At 39.1% G+C, this 17,461-nt stretch overlaps 1 long non-coding RNA gene across 6 annotated transcripts in view; it reads right to left on the bottom strand.

The window, feature by feature from the left end:
• The window catches only part of LOC142042349 (uncharacterized), a 37,791-nt gene that overhangs the window by 2,450 nt on the left and 17,880 nt on the right, over positions 1 to 17,461 (bottom strand). For 4 of the 6 annotated variants that reach the window (XR_012653718.1, XR_012653720.1, XR_012653716.1 and 1 more), the window contains 3 exons: positions 14,045 to 14,115; positions 5,645 to 5,815; positions 668 to 1,099 (listed from right to left, as the gene is read on the bottom strand). This is a non-coding gene — a long non-coding RNA (uncharacterized LOC142042349). Of the gene's footprint in view, positions 1 to 667; positions 1,100 to 5,644; positions 5,816 to 14,044; positions 14,116 to 17,461 lie in introns of those variants that run through there. The other 2 variants (XR_012653719.1, XR_012653717.1) reach the window with 2 other exon arrangements.

Genomic DNA, 17,461 nt, shown 5'->3' on the forward strand with positions numbered 1-17,461 from the left:
CGAAATGTGTTTCCTACCTCTGATTTACAAGAGCCCTATTCATGAGAAATGATTAATAGCTCACTAGCACTGCCAAAAAGCACATAAATCTAGACATGCTCTATGCTCCTGACATGCCGCTCATCTTGTAGATATGTTCAGATCTCTCTCTCCCTCTCTCCCGCCTATCTGTGTCTGATCCCCAATGGGCATACGCTTTTGCTGATTAGGCAATACAGTTGCTGACTGGGACAATCTTAGGTTACATTACTGATGGCACCCAATTAGAGGTTGCAGAAAGCAGTGTCCTTCCTGGCTTGTACTAGACAAGCATGATTAAGTGTTAAATGCCTTCTAAATTAACAGGCAGCATCACCCATGTGTCTGTTACAACTTATCAGGGTAAGAAGCCAGCTCCATTGCCAAATTTTCACTGTTCGCAGTTAGTTTCCCAGGCTGTAGACTAACAGAGCCGAGAAGAGGGCAAACTGCATACAAGCATACACCTGACTCATCTGATACTTAACTTATTCAACAAGGTTTCATACACTTGGCATTAAACATGCCTTTAAGTGCCCCACTCAGACGTGATAGATTTAAACAAGCAATCTCTGAACCAGGGCCCATGATATCATTTCCATCCCCTCACCACCCTCCCACCCTGGTCTAATAAAAGCTATTTCACAGTTCTTGAGCATCCTTCTTCTGAAGATCCTAGAGTGTTTTGCAATTATTAAAGAACAGATCATACCATGCCTACCCATTTTATTCCATAATTTCAATGGGGCTGCTAGCACAGCAAGACACACACAAAAAAAAAAGTAGCTCATTGTGCCTAGTACGTGAAGAGAATATCAAGGTTGCAGTGCTTTCCCTACGTGTATCCACTATGACACAAGCCTTTAATTGTACGATCATGTTCTACTTTACAAATAATACAGGGTACAACATGCCTTTTCCTTGCTGACTTTGATGCAGACGGGTTACAGCTTGCAACCATTTTTCATTCCTGTATTCATGATGTTCACTGTTGTTGCAATATGGTGCATTTTTCATTTAAGATACTACTTCAGACCTCAGAATCATGCACAGCTCCCACTGACTTCTCTGGAAACCCCAGCTGTAATAAAGAAATCAATATTACAATTAATAACATAATTATAATAGCTTACTGTTTTCTCTAGGTGTGTTTTGATAATATTCTTGGCACTCATGTTCTGCTCAGTTTTTTTCCTTCTTAACTTCCTCATGATTAATTACTGGTCCAAGCTGACAAGCAGCTATCAACTTTTGAGTGCACCCACCCAGAATTTTGCCAGATCACACATTTTCAACAGATCCTGTTTGCAGCTGACTCATTGGGCTTTATTACTGCACAAACTACTTCTCAGGTAAATACCTGGAGCGAATTGCACCAATGTGAAGGGATATCTTGCCTAGTTGGACAGTCTTTAGAAGTGTAAATGCTGCTCACTTCTCCACATACCTTATCTTGAAGCTGTCTGGTACTTTTGCTAAGTAACAGATATGCTTTCTTTAAAGCAGTGCTCAATTGTTTCTTTAAAGAGTGAAGAGTGGCCTATATAATTTTCACTTCTGTGCCAAGGATAAGAAAGTTATTAGTGTTGCTTCTCTGGCCGTTGTATCACAAGTTCTTTCAGAAGCAGAATATTTCATTCCTGTTTCTTGCCATGACCTGATGTCCAGATATGTATCCCGCACAGCTGTATGTGCAGCACTAGGCATGGGCTACATCCCTGAGAAAGAAGAAGCTGATGATACGAACAGGTGTTCATTGCGGTTGTATTTTGTGCAATGCTGTTTGCAAAGTATATAATCACACAAAGTAAAAAATCAAACCATAACAGCCACTTACGTTGCTCAGCATGCTCTAGCCTCCCTGGCCAGTGAGTCATAAGCCCCAAAGGGCCTTGACTCTCCACTGATTCCTAAGCCATGCTCGCAGCTTCTTACCCGACTTATTTCTTCTGCTGCATTTAGAACCAGTCTCTCAGGCTGTGTGGCCTAATTCTGCTCAGCCTTTGCTTTGCTTGATTACTGCCTTCCTACAAGCAGCTAAAAACATGTTTAAATATTCCTATCATTTAGCCCAAAGGAAAGCTGTTTAGCACATTTAACATCTTTACCCAGATAGGAGACTTTCTACAGATGTAACAACCATCTGATGGCAGCCACTAACAACTTCCTGTATAAAAAAATACATTTCTAAAAGAACAGCTACATGCAAAGTAAATAGGGAATTCTTCCATAAAACAACACAGCTTGCTGCCCCAAGTACAAAAGGAGATCTTTTGAAAATGGTAAGTTACAAATAATGAATGGTATTTTTCCACTCTCATTTCTGTGATGTGTGCAAAGCAGAGCAGTTAGGATGAGCTGTTAATTTTATCATCTTCCAAATGGCAGAATCAAGGCAAATGGAAACTGTGATGAAACCCCTATCTAGTGGGTATCTACTCACCTCTCAGCTTTCCAGATAATACAAAACCTTTGTTTTCCTTCACGACTGTGCTGAATAACCTACAGTTGGATAGATCACACACAAAAAGACCCATCCTAAAAAACTTTCCATGTATTCTTACCAGTTTGTATCTTTTCTCAGCCATTTCACTGGAAGAACACCACACCAACTTCTCTGACGTAACACCCCTTAGGTAACACCCCTCAGTGGCGCATGTAGGAAACATTATCTGTCGGGTTGGCTGCACTATCTAATTAGAGATCTCCCAACAGCTCATCTTCACTAAGTTTCATAATTACGTGACTCCGAGCGTCAGTGATCCTCACTCAGCAATTCCATGGGACCTTTCTCGGTAGACACTGTTTACCGTATTTCTTTTATTTTCATTCTTATTTCACCATCTGCAGTACTCGGAACAGTTTTCAGATACCCTTTTTTCCACAAGAGATGTTTGTTGCTTTGGAGACTCATATTGAAAGAAGCGCAGAGAGGAATAAATTACATTTGGGGTATTTCATTACAGCTATAACCTCAAAGGTAGGAGGAAAAAACAGAGAAGCTTAAAATAACTTTCATTCCTCTTGTCCACAAAAACATACTGTCAAATTACATATTTGTATTCTGGCAGTAGATGATATATTTACAAGGGCTTTTCTGCCTGTCTCCTTTTGTATAACAAAATGCTCTTACTCAAGGTTTTGGGCTATTTCAAGGTTTGTCCAACGCTGGCTTATTCTATGGCTAACAAACAAATGCATTATTTAAACAAGGAATGCCCAGAAGAAGTAAGTGTAGGAATCAACACTCAACTTGACCTTATCCTCCTTCAGCAGGTGCTGTACTTTCACAGGCATGAATACGGCTAGAACAACTCTCAGGGAAAGAAAAAAAAAGGAGGAAATTATTTTCATGGATCATTTGCCCTAACTTTCAAAACTTGGTTTCTATTGATTTATAAAAATAACTAAAAAATAGCATTTGAATTCAAATTAGTGACATAAAGAACCATTACACGCTGAAGTTTCAGATGGTACTCTGCATGTTCTGGGTGTTGTTTTGGTCATTCTTAAATCAAAAAAGCAATCTGTCTACTTGAAGTTCATGATGCTGTTTTGTCAGTAAAGAAATTCATGGATACCAGTACCCAGTAAGACTTGAAATGTAGGAAGCAGCTTTCTCTACCACTGCTCATTTTTCAAGAGCATGTGTTTAAACCTCAAACACTTAATGGGAGCAGTGTATACTCCCATCTGCTTGGCATATCTAAATGATACCAAATAAATCCTGACATGCTTTGGGAGAATTTTATCATTAAATATTTTGCACACATCATTTTGACCCTTACACAGTTTAATGAAAAAAAAAAATCTGAGTAGCATAAAAGTTTTTTCCTAAGCTAAGAGAGCCTTACATGACCTAAGCTCTATTTTCTTTACTTAAACAAATCAAACCAACCAAACAAACTGAAAACCCAAACCTTGAGCTTTCTGAATAAATTAATCCTAATTAAGTAAGGAAAGTAAAAGTTGGGTGGTTCTGGCATCAGCAGAATCAAAGCACGTTCCATTATTTAGCTAATACAAGCAAGTTTGTTAAACAAACTATACCTTTGTTCTGTAAATTTTGGAAGTTAGGCTTTGGACAGATGTTCGCTGCTGGATGCAGACATGCCAGGGGAAGGTTATAGCCCCCGCTGCTGATCATCACTTCTTTGCAGAGGTTACTGCTCCCTCACATTTGTTGGCAGAGCTTCCTTAGAGAAACACTCCCAAAGCCACGTGAAGTTGAAGTGAGTGGTGTTACTATTTAGACAGTTTCAGCTAACTAGCACAGCTGCTGAAGGAGTTCGTGTCTGTACCTTTAAACTTCCTAAACTTAAAACTGTTCACAAGACCCCAAGTTTTCACAACTTCTTGTCAGGGCAGCTTTTCTCACCTTTTTGTGTCGCACCAGAGATCAAATCCCGAATGCCACACTTGAATATTTAGCCTTAAATGCCTCCTAATTAAACAGACAACTGCGTTAAATATGCTAGCAAACTACAGTCCTGTTTCAACTCTAACTTTCTGCTTTGATTAGCTTTCAAATCACTTCCACCAAGCTTGTGGTCTTAGAAACAACAATCAAAACCTATGTTATTTCACTGTGCAAGGGCATCCTGCAGACCTGTGTGACACACATCTAAGGAGACAACATGGACAAAATGCAGCTCTGATGCAGTGCTGTCGAGAGGCACCAGGCTCTGGGCAGAACACAGTACTTCAAACGTGCTGTGGTGCTCTAGACAAGCTCCTCACCTTTCTCTGCTATTTTCCCACCTACAGAACAGTGAAACTTTTGCAGAGTTCTTCGAAATCAGAGTGGAAAGTTCTATGTGTTTGTGTATGAGAATTGTTATTAAGAATATAGATTCACTATTCCTTGGCAAGTTAAAAAAAAAAGAAAATGCATCATAGAAATATTTAATCAACAGATAATTAGTATTGGTATATGAATGGTTATGACTTCAGAATAATGCAAGGTCTATTTTCTCATTCTTTTATAAGTAATATGTATCTATGAGTAAATCCCAATATATCTCCAATTAAGGGATGCATTGAATTTACAACTGTTTTTGAAGGATCTTTTCTGGTTTTTCTCCTGGCAGGAAATTGATTGAGCTGCCTAAAATGTCACTCACAGCAGGCTATTTATGTGATGACGTTTCTATCCAAGTGAAATTGCTATGTCTAACACCTTTTTCCTCTCCAAGGAAAAATACTATTTTGCAGACAAAACAGGAAGTTGTCCAAGGGTTTAAGAAACGAATTTGCTGGTTCTTTGCTTCAGTGTAGAATTACTTTATTTTCATGCATTTGTCTATCTCCTCTACTGCTTGAGCTACAGATAATGATAATACCAAGTAGCAAATTATATGCCAAATATCATATTAAAAGAACATTACAGATACAAAGTCAATCACTCAAAACTTACAACCTTCCAAGATTTCCCAGACAATTGCATTTCAGGCCCCTTGGTATACACATTGCATGCAGGACTATGGATGACATGACTATTTTTTCCTGAAGCCATTTCCTCATTTAGTGGACAGACTAAATTCTAATTATTACACAGATGAATGTTCAACGGGGTTTTCTTTATTTCTTACTGCTCTCCATGAGGCACCAGATCTTATTTACTGACCTGTACTGAAGACTTGCTATGAAGACAGGATTATGAATGTCTGTTGACTTTTCTGTCATGCCATCCTTGTACTACTCAAGTGCTTTGCAAGCAAGAAATCACTCGTGTGATTTTGTGAATGGGATGACCTTCCCCTTATTTCCACAGGTGAAAAGATTATATAATGATAACCTGGAAAATAGTAGTTATTAAGTAGCTTCATTTACATCTCTGCAATTAATTTATTTTCCACCACATCCCTTCTATATTTTAACAGTTCTTGAGCTCTTCTTGCATGTGTGCTAGGACATTTGTAAAGCCTGGGCTCTGGCAACATTGGGACACATTCCTTCTACCTCCCAATTATTGAATTCTTTCTCCAAACCATTGGAGCTTCTCAACAAAATGGATAGATATATTTATTTTTAAGACAAGTGAAAAAGCAACAAATTTCTCTTAAACTTGTTCTCAGGAAAAAAAACAGAAATCAGCCTTTTTTTCTGAACCTTTAGATATTCAGCCAGATGCAGTCTCCAGGTCTGTACATTTTCAGTCCGAATAATATACATTTGACAAATTTATAAGCAACTGAAAACAGGGTCTTGTGATGAAAAGTGTCAAGCAAGCTTAATTATAGGTGGCATTCATAGCTTCACCTATAATTAATATCTCCTATGAGGAGTCTGCCAGTAATCCAGATAAGGCAGGCAGCACAACGACTCTCTGCATACCTACACAAAAGAGCAAGGCTGCGTTAAGAGGTCTCATTCGTTCCTCTGATGATCTGAAACAAACAGGCATCAAATGATTTACACCATGTAATCAGTGTTCACAACCTCAGCAGAGTACCTGAATACAGCACAGAAGCATCTAAGCCCCCTTCTCGACATTCATACATAGGAACCAGTAAGTTGGTGAATTATTACTGCATAAGGAAGCCAGAAAGGAAAACTTCATTTGCAAAAAAAACACTTCTAGCTAGCCTGGAAGAAATAGTTGACTTAGACCCAGCCAGTTTTTACCCTGGTGAGTCACAACTAGATCTGTCCTGATACGGCCAACAGTAATTACCAGACACATCTTCTCATGGTTGACACTATACCATAACGGAAAAGATGAGAAAGGAAAAGGCCTTGTCCCTAATAAACTTGGCTCTGTGTCATTGTAAAGAGCACCTTAAAATATGACTGACATCTGCATTCCCCTTTGTCTTATTCTGCTAATGTTTCTAAAGCCAGCTTTTCTCCAGCTTGGCTCTTATGTGTGTCTATGGACTACGTGAGTAAATCATTGCTCTATCACAGCTCATTTACTCAACATACTACAATGTACTGTAGTCCTATAAAGGGCTAAGAAATCCTTGATGATTTGAAACTCTGTAGTACACTACTGCACTTAGCAGAATCACTAAATAATAGTAAAATAAAATCTGTCATTAACTGAATAATTGTATTATTTCCCCCCATGGAAGTAGAAGAAAGCATATAAACAGTTCATGTCTTTTTATGGAAATGAAGACCAACTCATTCAACTAGCTACAGGGTGGTTCCCCTTTTTTAAATAAGAAAAATATTTTTTAGCACTTATTTATGTTTTCAAGATTGTCTTGACATCTGTTCTTAAAAAGCACAATGAAGGGCATACTTTTAATGACAAACACTGATAAAATATGGTAACACTCTGTTTTTCCCTGCTGCAGAACTGCCAAGTAATAAGGATTTGCATGACTAAGCTTCTATTATGCTGACATATGCAAAACTGAGGAACAATCATTCTTTCTCCTTTGACAACACTGAGAAGGGAAACACTCCTTTTACTCTCCTTTAGGACATGTTGGGCCTCAGACAAGATGAACAGTATCATTCAACCAAATCAATTTTTAAATGGACATTTAAATGCTGAGTTCTCTTAAGCAGAGACACTTGGATAGCAACCTTATTATGTGAGCTAAAGGTCACTAGGGATTTTACTAACACTTGCAAACATACAGTAGCTCATTTGACACATCTCTACACAGAAACCACCACACCATTTGGAATCCACTTCTTTGAACCTAAACAAATGTTTAAATAAGCTTCTTGAAGCACCTTTGCAAAACTCCCAAATCTGTGATCAATAAATAGGATTTAAACAATATCCAGCTAAAGGATAAAAATGTTAATAAACATTTCATTTCATTTTCAAGCTTATGGTTATTTTCACAGCAGTAACTACCATTGGCCAATTTTCCTCTGGGAGCAGCATCTGTGGGTCCAATTGACTTGAAGTGACTGGCAGGTGCTCAGCTGCCCAGAAGAGTATAATTTATTGGCCTAATTTTAGGCACAAATTTTAAAATGTTGCCTTCCTTCAGGATGAAATTTCTCCTTATTTACTCAGTATCTTCCATTGTACTGCACAATATATTACAACTTGGATTTCAACATAGATCACAACAAAGTGTAAATAAAATGTAATTCTTGGCTAAGGTGCTTAGGGGTAATGAGGCACCATTTCCTTTCTAGACACCCAATCCATACCACAACTTACAGCATACATCTACTTGAATGGCCATAAACTCAGATGTGTGTATCTCTGACCTATCTAGAGCTTCTAGATACCACATATATAAAATAAGACATATCCTTATCATTTCTAATAAAAAAAGACAGTATATTTTTAAAGATAAAACTGTCAGTTGCAAAATGTTCGGAAACTGGCTAACAGAGTACAACTATTACATCGTCTCCCTCGTGTAATCTCCCAGATAGGGTGAACAGCCTGTGGAAGTCTGTATGAAAGAAGCATTTCAAGGTAAAACATATGATGCCCATATTTGTAAAGATACAGAAAGAGAGCTAGTATTCAACACGCATCAATCTCGACCTCTTGCAAGGAATTAAATGGACTTTGGATGATGAGCCCAGTTTGGCCAGGATTACAATTGCTGACAAAAAGATTCTGAAAGTTACTGGAATTGCATTTAAAGCACGGGGGTGGGAGGGAGAGGCCACTGCCACACAGCCCAAATGTATCACTGGTACGGTCACACCTCTGACAACTTATTGCTGCATTCTGGATAAACTTTCTTTAATGGTAATCACCGGCAGCCATTTACAGCTTAGTTTTGTACATAATGAGGCTTAAATGATTGTGCTATGTGCCACTTTCCATCTGCTTACCTCTTCCCACTCCCTCCCTCTCCCCCAGCCTCCCCCTCAGAAAACTTTCTGAGCTGTTGGCCAACCCAAATTAGCGATTGCTCTGAGGGAAGAGCAGGCAGAGCTCAGCTGCTACAGGTGGCAGCAACCAATTGCCCAGCTAGTGCTGGGCACGCAGAGCACTGAGCTAGTCAATGTGCATGCTGCTCTTTACAGAATGGCATACCATAAAAGAAATGGAGAAAGGTCAACACCGTGAAGGGGAAGGCACAAAGGACACCAAGTCAACGGAAACCACGTTTTATTAGTCCCACTGCTCACAGGCTGACTTCTTTCCATGGTGATTCTCCTCTATATGGTCTGTTTGCCTTTGGTACATACCCACCGATAGCATTGGTACTGTCAGAGCATCACATGGGAAAATGCACTGATGAAAAGACAGATTTGCTTTTCTAGTGGCCTATCAGAGGTCACCCGGAACAATCAAAAGATGGAGATGACATGAGAAATAGAAAATAAATGTAATAATTCCACAATAAGGAAATAAGCCTCAGTGCAAATCTTTCCTGAGTAACTATGCATATACATACAAAATTAGGGTAGTTTTCTGCTTACTGGTTCTTCAGCTTTTCAGCAACTCACCAAGTATTATCTTAATGCCGAGAATAATAACTACCCTTAAAACTTATCAGTAGCTAGCAAGTGTCCTGAAGAAGACACACATTTTCTTCCTCTCTCTTTGTTCACCTCCAGGACCACTCTCCTCAAGCAGGGAGTCCTTTGTACTAGGATTTAGGCTGAGAAACCCACACTCACAATCATAAGAAAATCAGATAAATAAGGATAGAATTAACCCATGAATTAATTATTTGGTAATACTGTCTTCCAGATTAATGTCTCCTTTGGATTATCTGATGAATGCTGCAGTTAAGTAACTTTCTTTTGATCCTCCTACTGGGAAATATAGAAAGGATGAGATGGTGGGGGTGGAAAGATAATTATGCTCAAGAAGATGACAGTATCTTATCCATACTAGGAAGGTTAAACTCAAGTAGTTCCTTCTCAAGACTCCTACTACTGCCAGTGTGAAGCTGTTGAGCCAGTTTCAAATTGGTACATGTTCTCATGCTCTTGCGACACCTGGCATATGGTGAATGCATTGAGACTTGTAAAAAAACAGTGATTCATTGTTAATAGTTCAGAAAAGAGCCAGAGATTCATGGTAACCCTGTATTTCGGGAAAAGTACATCTACACCCCAATTTTTATCTGTTTTATGAGACAGAAACTGCAGGTGAGGTTGAGAACAGAATCTGGATCCTGACCTGTTCTACAAAATTTTGGGGAGTGTCACTTAAATCCACAGTTAATCTGTGCAGTATTACGTATGGTGAGCTGTGGAGATTCAAGAAGTGACCCCACAGTCAGGAAGATCTTCTGCTGTGAACTGTGCGCTTTTAAATGGTGGGCTCAGCCTCACACAAATAGCTTCATCCACGGGCTGAATTGGTCTCTTCTCTTTTGCATTGTAATGGCTGAATTCTGATCTCCTGGTTTACACATAATTACTTTTCAAAAAACAATCCCATTTCATGTGCGACTATTCCAGAAAAGTATTGATCTGCATTTGCATAAGGAACATTTTAAGTAACTTTTTTTTATCAAAAACTTGCCATTTCACTCTCCCACCTGTGATTTTCCATAGTTAAATCTCAGGGTCTGAATTCCACACTTTGATAGCTCTGACAGGCCATTTTACCATTAAAAAAAGGCATGTTAATTACTTCTCTTGTTTAAAATAACTTCAGTGCTGCTCCAAGCTTAGCAGGAGAGATGTTCAGATTTAGCAATCCTGCCACTTTCTTTCTTCCTGTCCCATCAACTCTGCTTAGCACTAGGAGTGAGAAAATCAAGAAGACAAGCCAGCCAAAGTGAGGCTGACCCTGTGGAAGAAGTGGAGCTCATAAAAGACACAGAAGGGGTAGGCACAGCACATAGAGGGTAGGTGGACTGAGGAGGTAGTTGAGCAGGTCTTTGCTAAGTTGGGGGATGATATAGAGGGAGTATGGGGAGAAGACCTAGGAAGTGAAAGCATGCATAGCTGTGTAATGGGAGGCTAAAGTGAAAGGATGAGCCAAAATGTCAGTTCTTGGAGCACTGAAGTGGAGAACCTGCCCTGTCGTTACTCTTGAGTGACACAGACTGGTCCTCCAGGCTCGTGGCTATTACCCCTGCCCTGCGTGAGCACAGCATTTCTGCACCAAGTCATCAGTGCATCTAATCGAAGGCTGGCAATGGAGCAGCTGCCACGCTGCCCTCAGGAGCAAATGCAATAGCACCAGGGACTCTCTTCGTATGGTACTACCCTGTGCTGGGAAAAAATTAACTCCCAAGAGACTGCATGTCCACATACAGCAGGTACAAAATGCACAGCTAAGCATTATAAAGTCTTGGATCAAGCTGGGTAAGCCCTCATGAATTCTGGGCAAGCTGTGGATTTGAGACTGTACTTCACTGGGCCCGGGCTCAGTTCTGCTGTAAATCAGAACTGAGGAAACATCACCAACAGATAAACAACGTTGTAAATCCTGTTGCTTGGCTCCCCTTTTCATTGCAGCACATAGCATGTGGCACCAAAGACACTGAATAAAAATGCACCCCCAAAAATTTAATAATCTTTAAAATTGTACTCCTCCTCCCACTTCATCAATTACGTTAATAACACCATCAATATGCCAGAAGACAGACCTTTCTCTAAGTAAATGAGATCTAAGCTTGTGTTCAACAAATTAAAACATGCCAGTAAATTAAGGTATCATATACCAGCCAGGTATAAACTTCATCCAGGCCAGCAAAAGTGCTAGTAACCATGACTAAATTCAGCCTCTACGTGCAGAGCCCTGCCTGTATTTTTTTGTATTTTGTTAACAATGCAAAATATTGAGGTTATTGTTTAAACATATATTCCAAAGAATACAGGAACAGATGGAAAATCAAGAGATAGATGACGTGATAGGGAAGAAGTTTACATTTACATCAGTTAGTCACACTGCACCTCCTGGTTCTCTGGAAAATGTAAAAAGCAGGCAAGAGAGTTACATGGGGCAAGACAGCAAGGAGCACATAAGGCTGGGTTTGTTCAAAAGTGCTTCCACAAAAGAAACAGCCATAGAGCTATCCAATCCAACCTCACATCTGCTTCCAATTTTATAGTCTTCTGTGTCTTTGATGAAAATCCAATTTTTCCCAAAAGGAATTGCAGCACAGTTGAGTAAAGAAAGGTCTATTGATAAATCTAATGCATCTTTTAGAGAGTGTGATGCTTCAGGGGTTTGGCGGTGGAGGGAGAGGGGGTTTGTCTCATAATGTTGTGCTGCATCTCTAAAGCTCCTTTTACATGTCACCACTTTCTAACCTAAGAGGCAGTCTATTTAGAGCAAGACTGAACTAGAAGCTCCAAGCTAGCTCCTTTTTTTTTGTCATGGTCCCCAGGCATCTTAAACACTCACCTCCATCTAACCAGACACAGTCTGAGATTTTTTTTAGTGCACATTTTTAAGAAATGTGAGGTAGCACACATCCAAATCCACTTGACACCAGTGTGTCCTTTTGACACCCTCTCCAAAGAGAACAGCAAACAAAGAATAACACTTCAACAATAAATAGTGCTTATTTTGTTGTGTTTCTTTCATAGATGCCCAAGAAAATTCCTTATCCTACAATGAGCACTGCTCTGATAGTTCTTACAGTAATACTAGCCCTACTTACGGACTAGTTCTCATTCCACCTACTTACATTAAACTCTTGGCCCTTTCAAAGTTAACAGAAATCAACAGGGACAAGACACACTGCTCCTGTTTCAAGGCACACAAAAACTTTGGGGTCTTGTCTGTCATCAGCCCACTATTTTCTGTTCTGCAGCCTTGTTGTCAGAAACAGTCCCCAGGCTACACAGGACACATAGCTTTTCAGGGGGACATGAAAGGTACTATAAATTGCCATCCAACACAATTGAGCCAGAAATCTGACTGGTATACGGATGCAAAATTCCACTGAAGTCAGGGGGCCTGTGCTCATTAATGTCAAGGCTTCATTTCACCCATTAAAAAGTGAACTGTCAGCGAAGCTATGCTCTGTGAACTCTTGTGGGATTTCCTGCCTTCTTAAGTTACGCATTTCCAGTTTACCTATGAGCCCAGTCTAAATGCATGAATTTAAAATAAAATGCATTTCTAGAGACACAGGATAGACTGTCTACATTACATGCTGCTTCCACTGTCAAAAAAACCCAGATATATAATGTTTTTAGTGTAAAAGCACACCTATCCTCCTAACCAACCTGGGTGGAGGAAAGGCAGAGTACTTTTTGATGAGATAGGAGGGTCAGGTCAACTATAGGACAAAGGCCTTAGTGCTGATCTTGCCTTTTTTGCAATGTAAATCTACACGGATTGTACAAGTTAACCTGCTGCTTAAGAAGGACAAAAAAAATACCCAAACAGCCCAATAACTTTTTCCTTTTCTGCAGCCAAGACAAAGCCATGAACAATGCGATACTAGTGCTAATTTACTTAACATAATTTCTTATTTGAGCACCTGTCTGGGGGTCTGTGGAAGCATTGGGACTGGATAATCTGCTGAATGATCTTTAATCAGACAGTAATATTAGGTGCTAATAGCTCTGATAAAGGGGATGTTTAACCCAACTGTTAACACAAAGGCATGCCTGCCACAACGACTATTTCAACAATGCATTTGCCAGTCATATTAATTAAAACTAATTCCTTGCAGGCCACAGAAAGCACAGAGTAAACCCACATGGAAAATGTCTAGGTTCTACCATGACAAATCACATTAGAGAAAAAAAAATTAAAACTATCCTAAGGCAATGAAATTTGTCTCAGAAAATACACTCTCTTGGAAATTCTCAAATTGTAAATTCACAGCAAAGTAAAAGGCCTTTAATAGAGTCTTCTGATTGTGTAACTATATATCTGTGGCTCTGTCCTGTGACTTCATACTAGTCACTAAAATCTTCTACTAAGTCAAATACAAAGCACTGAACCTTGCTAAAGGTCCTGAGATGACAGTTATTTACATGTCATTTAGATGATTGCCCAAGACTAGAGTGGTTTAAGTGAAGCAGCACAGTTAAGTCTCCTGGACAGGTTAGCAGGATTTTGTCTTTTTCTGTCTCTAGAGAGTTTAAATAAATGTTATATATACATTTATCAGGCTATAAAGGGGTAAAGCTGGGAAGTCTTAGTTAAGATCATACTTACAAATGATGACTTGTTCTTTAGAAGTGTTTGGTTTTCAGAAAAGTGTTTGGCTCTCCAAAGGTCGCAATATACTAAAAGGAATACAGGAAAAAGACACAATTTAAGCACATCAGTACTCAAATGAATCCCCAAGGATATTTTGATTAAGAGGTAAAATGCATCCAGGCTAACTCCCCACTTCATTTCCTTCTGGAGTCTCTGAATGGAGAGACAATCAGCTAGCAAAATGTGAAGTTATTAACAACGTGAGTGTAGGCCTCAAAGCTGTACTCAGATGTGATAGCACGGACCCTTTTGCCAAGACCTGTAAGACCCAGAACCTGGGAGGACAAAAGAGTGTTATGAAAAAGCATACTCCAGAAACCTGTGCAATGTTCCAACAGTCTTCTGGTAAAATGGGAGCAGTGGACATAAGCTTCAAAGATCGATATGCTAAAGTTTTCTTGCCAGAAGGTCAGTGCCAGTTATGTATATCTATCTCCAGGGTAAAGAAGATTAAAAGCCCTCTGGACAGAGTCCTGGGCAACCTGCTCCAGGTGACTATTAGTGATCACTTCTAACCTCAATCTTCCAACCAACCGTGAAAGAAAAAAGAAGAAAAAAAAATCTACAAGGTGATATTCCAACTATTAACACCTACTCGCCTACCTCATTGGGAAGTTAAGACAGGAAATAAGTGTGTAACTTCTGTTGAAGACCATGCAGCAATATTTCTGGAGCTCCATTCACTTTCACCAAGTTAAACCTGACTCCAAGCAGTTAGTTAGGAATGTGAGAAATCTTTCCTTTACAGGGTTTTTGCAAACCTTTAGCATTATCTTAATGCAGTTTTGTTAAGTGAATTATTTATTAACTTGGTACTGGCACTGATCAGCATAGGGAACTCCCACCAAAGCAGTCAATTGGACTTCTGAGTGCAAATCAATAGCAAGCATTTAAAGGGATATTCTTCCCTTGATGCACATAGGAAACTCCCATTAACAACAATGGGAAGTATACAAGGAATTATCTTGCTAAAAATCATGCAAAATAAAGAAAAGTTTTTACTACACCTTTTTTGGTGTTGTTTTTCGGTTTGTTTTTAACCTGATTTACATTATGCATTACTGAAAGTTAGCCTGAACTCTAGTTAAGCTTTCTCACAGGATATAATCTGTTCTCTGACTGGCATTACCAAATTCTTCACCATATGAGCTTCTACAGTTTCTTTAAAAATGCATTTATTCTGGAATCACTAGTCACTTCATAAAACACAGTAACTGTTATAAGACTTAAACTTTACTCTCAAATAAAGCATCCATACAGGAGACTGTTTTGTAAAGTAGTTTGTCCCATAATAGCTGTGTCAGTTGGCTTCCCCATTCAGGTATGTCCTAAGCTTAGCTGGGCAGAATTTTAAACTCGCATTAGCAGAAAGCCAGGCTTTATTGTTTTATTAAGGTTTACAAGCCAATCACTTCCTGGTTCTTAGTAAATTTACAGCCCAATATTCAACAGATTGTAAATTGCTATATAGAATTATGTTAGCCAGGCCCTGAATTGAGCTATTTTATTGTTTGGGAGGCAAATTCATTTTATCCTGGAGCTGATTTTTTTCCCAAGGAAAATGTATTGAAGCCACTGGCACTGAGAATTAACAGAATCCTTGTATTTGTCAATAAGGTCGTGCAATTGTTGATGCCTTCTGGAAGTAAACTTCTGTTAGAAATGCTGTTGTCATTCATCAGAAAGAAATAGTATATTAGAAACTTAAAAAGCATCCCAACTTTCCAGAGTACTTTCATTCAAAAGTAGTCAAATCACCTTGCACTTTTTCTTGATACCAACACAATGCTGGTAAATCATGACTATAATTGTGTGACCACAAACAATTATCTATCATTAATTTGGACAGAAATATTTCAAATAGCAAAGAACAGACAACTGCTAAACACCATGGCATAAAGTCTTAGACATAGGGCATTTCATTGACAATTATTTGAACTATGGCATTTAAACTGGTGGCCATTTTCTTTGTTGCTTTATCCTTGGGCTTGATCAACATTCCAGATCCTTCTTGCATTCTGTTTGGAGCTCAGCAATAGCTAGATTGAAGACATAAATGAAAATCAACTTAATTTAATGTGACAAGAGTGGCTTTGTGCTTAGGCTTTGCATCCAGTCATTTATTTACTCCCTGTGTATAAAACTTTGTCTTGTAGAACAAGAATCCCTTCTTGTCTGCATATCTCTCTGGTATCTCCTCCTCATTTTCCAAAATGGTTGTTATTGCGTGCACTGCCATCCTCACACAGGCACTGGCATCAGCAAATCTGATCACAGACTGAGCTTTTTCCAGAAATATATCCGTTCCACCACCCTCATCAAAAAAGGGGTGCAACATTGCCCAGGCCAATGAAGATGCAGGCACAAAAAAAAAGAACTTGGTTTAAGAGAGCATTTGCATACTCTTGGGATCACCAATGAACTATCCCTCACTTCAGACTGCCACATCCCACAACCCCATTTTTCCTTCCTCTGTGGCACAGAACAGTCTGCTGTCTAAGACTGTCTGGAGAATTTTATTGAACCTTGGCCGCTGAAGAAACTTAGTCATGCCCTGACTTTCCTTGTTGCCTTCCTGTAGCACATTATGCTTATGGTATGTACTGCTGATCCTAAGCTTTCTAAAGGGTTCTCAAAAACGTCTTTTGCCCACTATAGAGGAAGTCTCACAGGGCAGATTTTCTCTGTACCCTTCTGGAATAAACAGCATATGTATGGCCAACAACAACTTGCAGAACCTAAACTGAAAGACTTTGACTCTTTTTAATCTCACCTCTCTCTCTCTCTCTCAGTCTAAATATTTTCTGGGGATATCAACTATATCTCTTCATTTTAGTGGCATGTTTCAACATTGTGATGGAGATGGAAGAACTCGTCTTTGGCAAATGGAAGTTACTTTGTTCAGAAAGAATCGTATTTGCTTTTGTATTACAATGAAAAGCCAGTGTTTCATAGCAGGAAGTCCTCATTTTAACCTAATGGATGTACTCTTTCAGGGATTATTGACCTGTTAGAAATTTCTAGATGCATTGACAGCAAAGGCGGCAGAGACCATAATGTGGGAAGATGGGAACACACTGGAGAATTCCTGTAGTCAGTTTGCACTGGGTAGCAAAAATGTCTGTTAACACTGCTCAGCAAAAAGGAGATGCTTTGTAACATGAGCCTCTGCACCTTTCCCTGAACCACAACTTTCAGATTACAAACATAAGAAGCTATTAAGAAAAAAAAAGCTTCTTTGTAGGTCTGTTCAAAAGTGATGGAAATTTCTCTTACTAATTTCTAACATTCTTTGTATGCTTGTGCATACCATAATATGGAATTACATCCCAGAAATCGATTAGAAGCAGGGAAAAAGGTATACATCTTTTC

This window comes from Buteo buteo, chromosome 20 (genome assembly GCF_964188355.1).
Source record: "Buteo buteo chromosome 20, bButBut1.hap1.1, whole genome shotgun sequence".
Taxonomy (NCBI): Eukaryota; Metazoa; Chordata; class Aves; order Accipitriformes; family Accipitridae; genus Buteo; species Buteo buteo.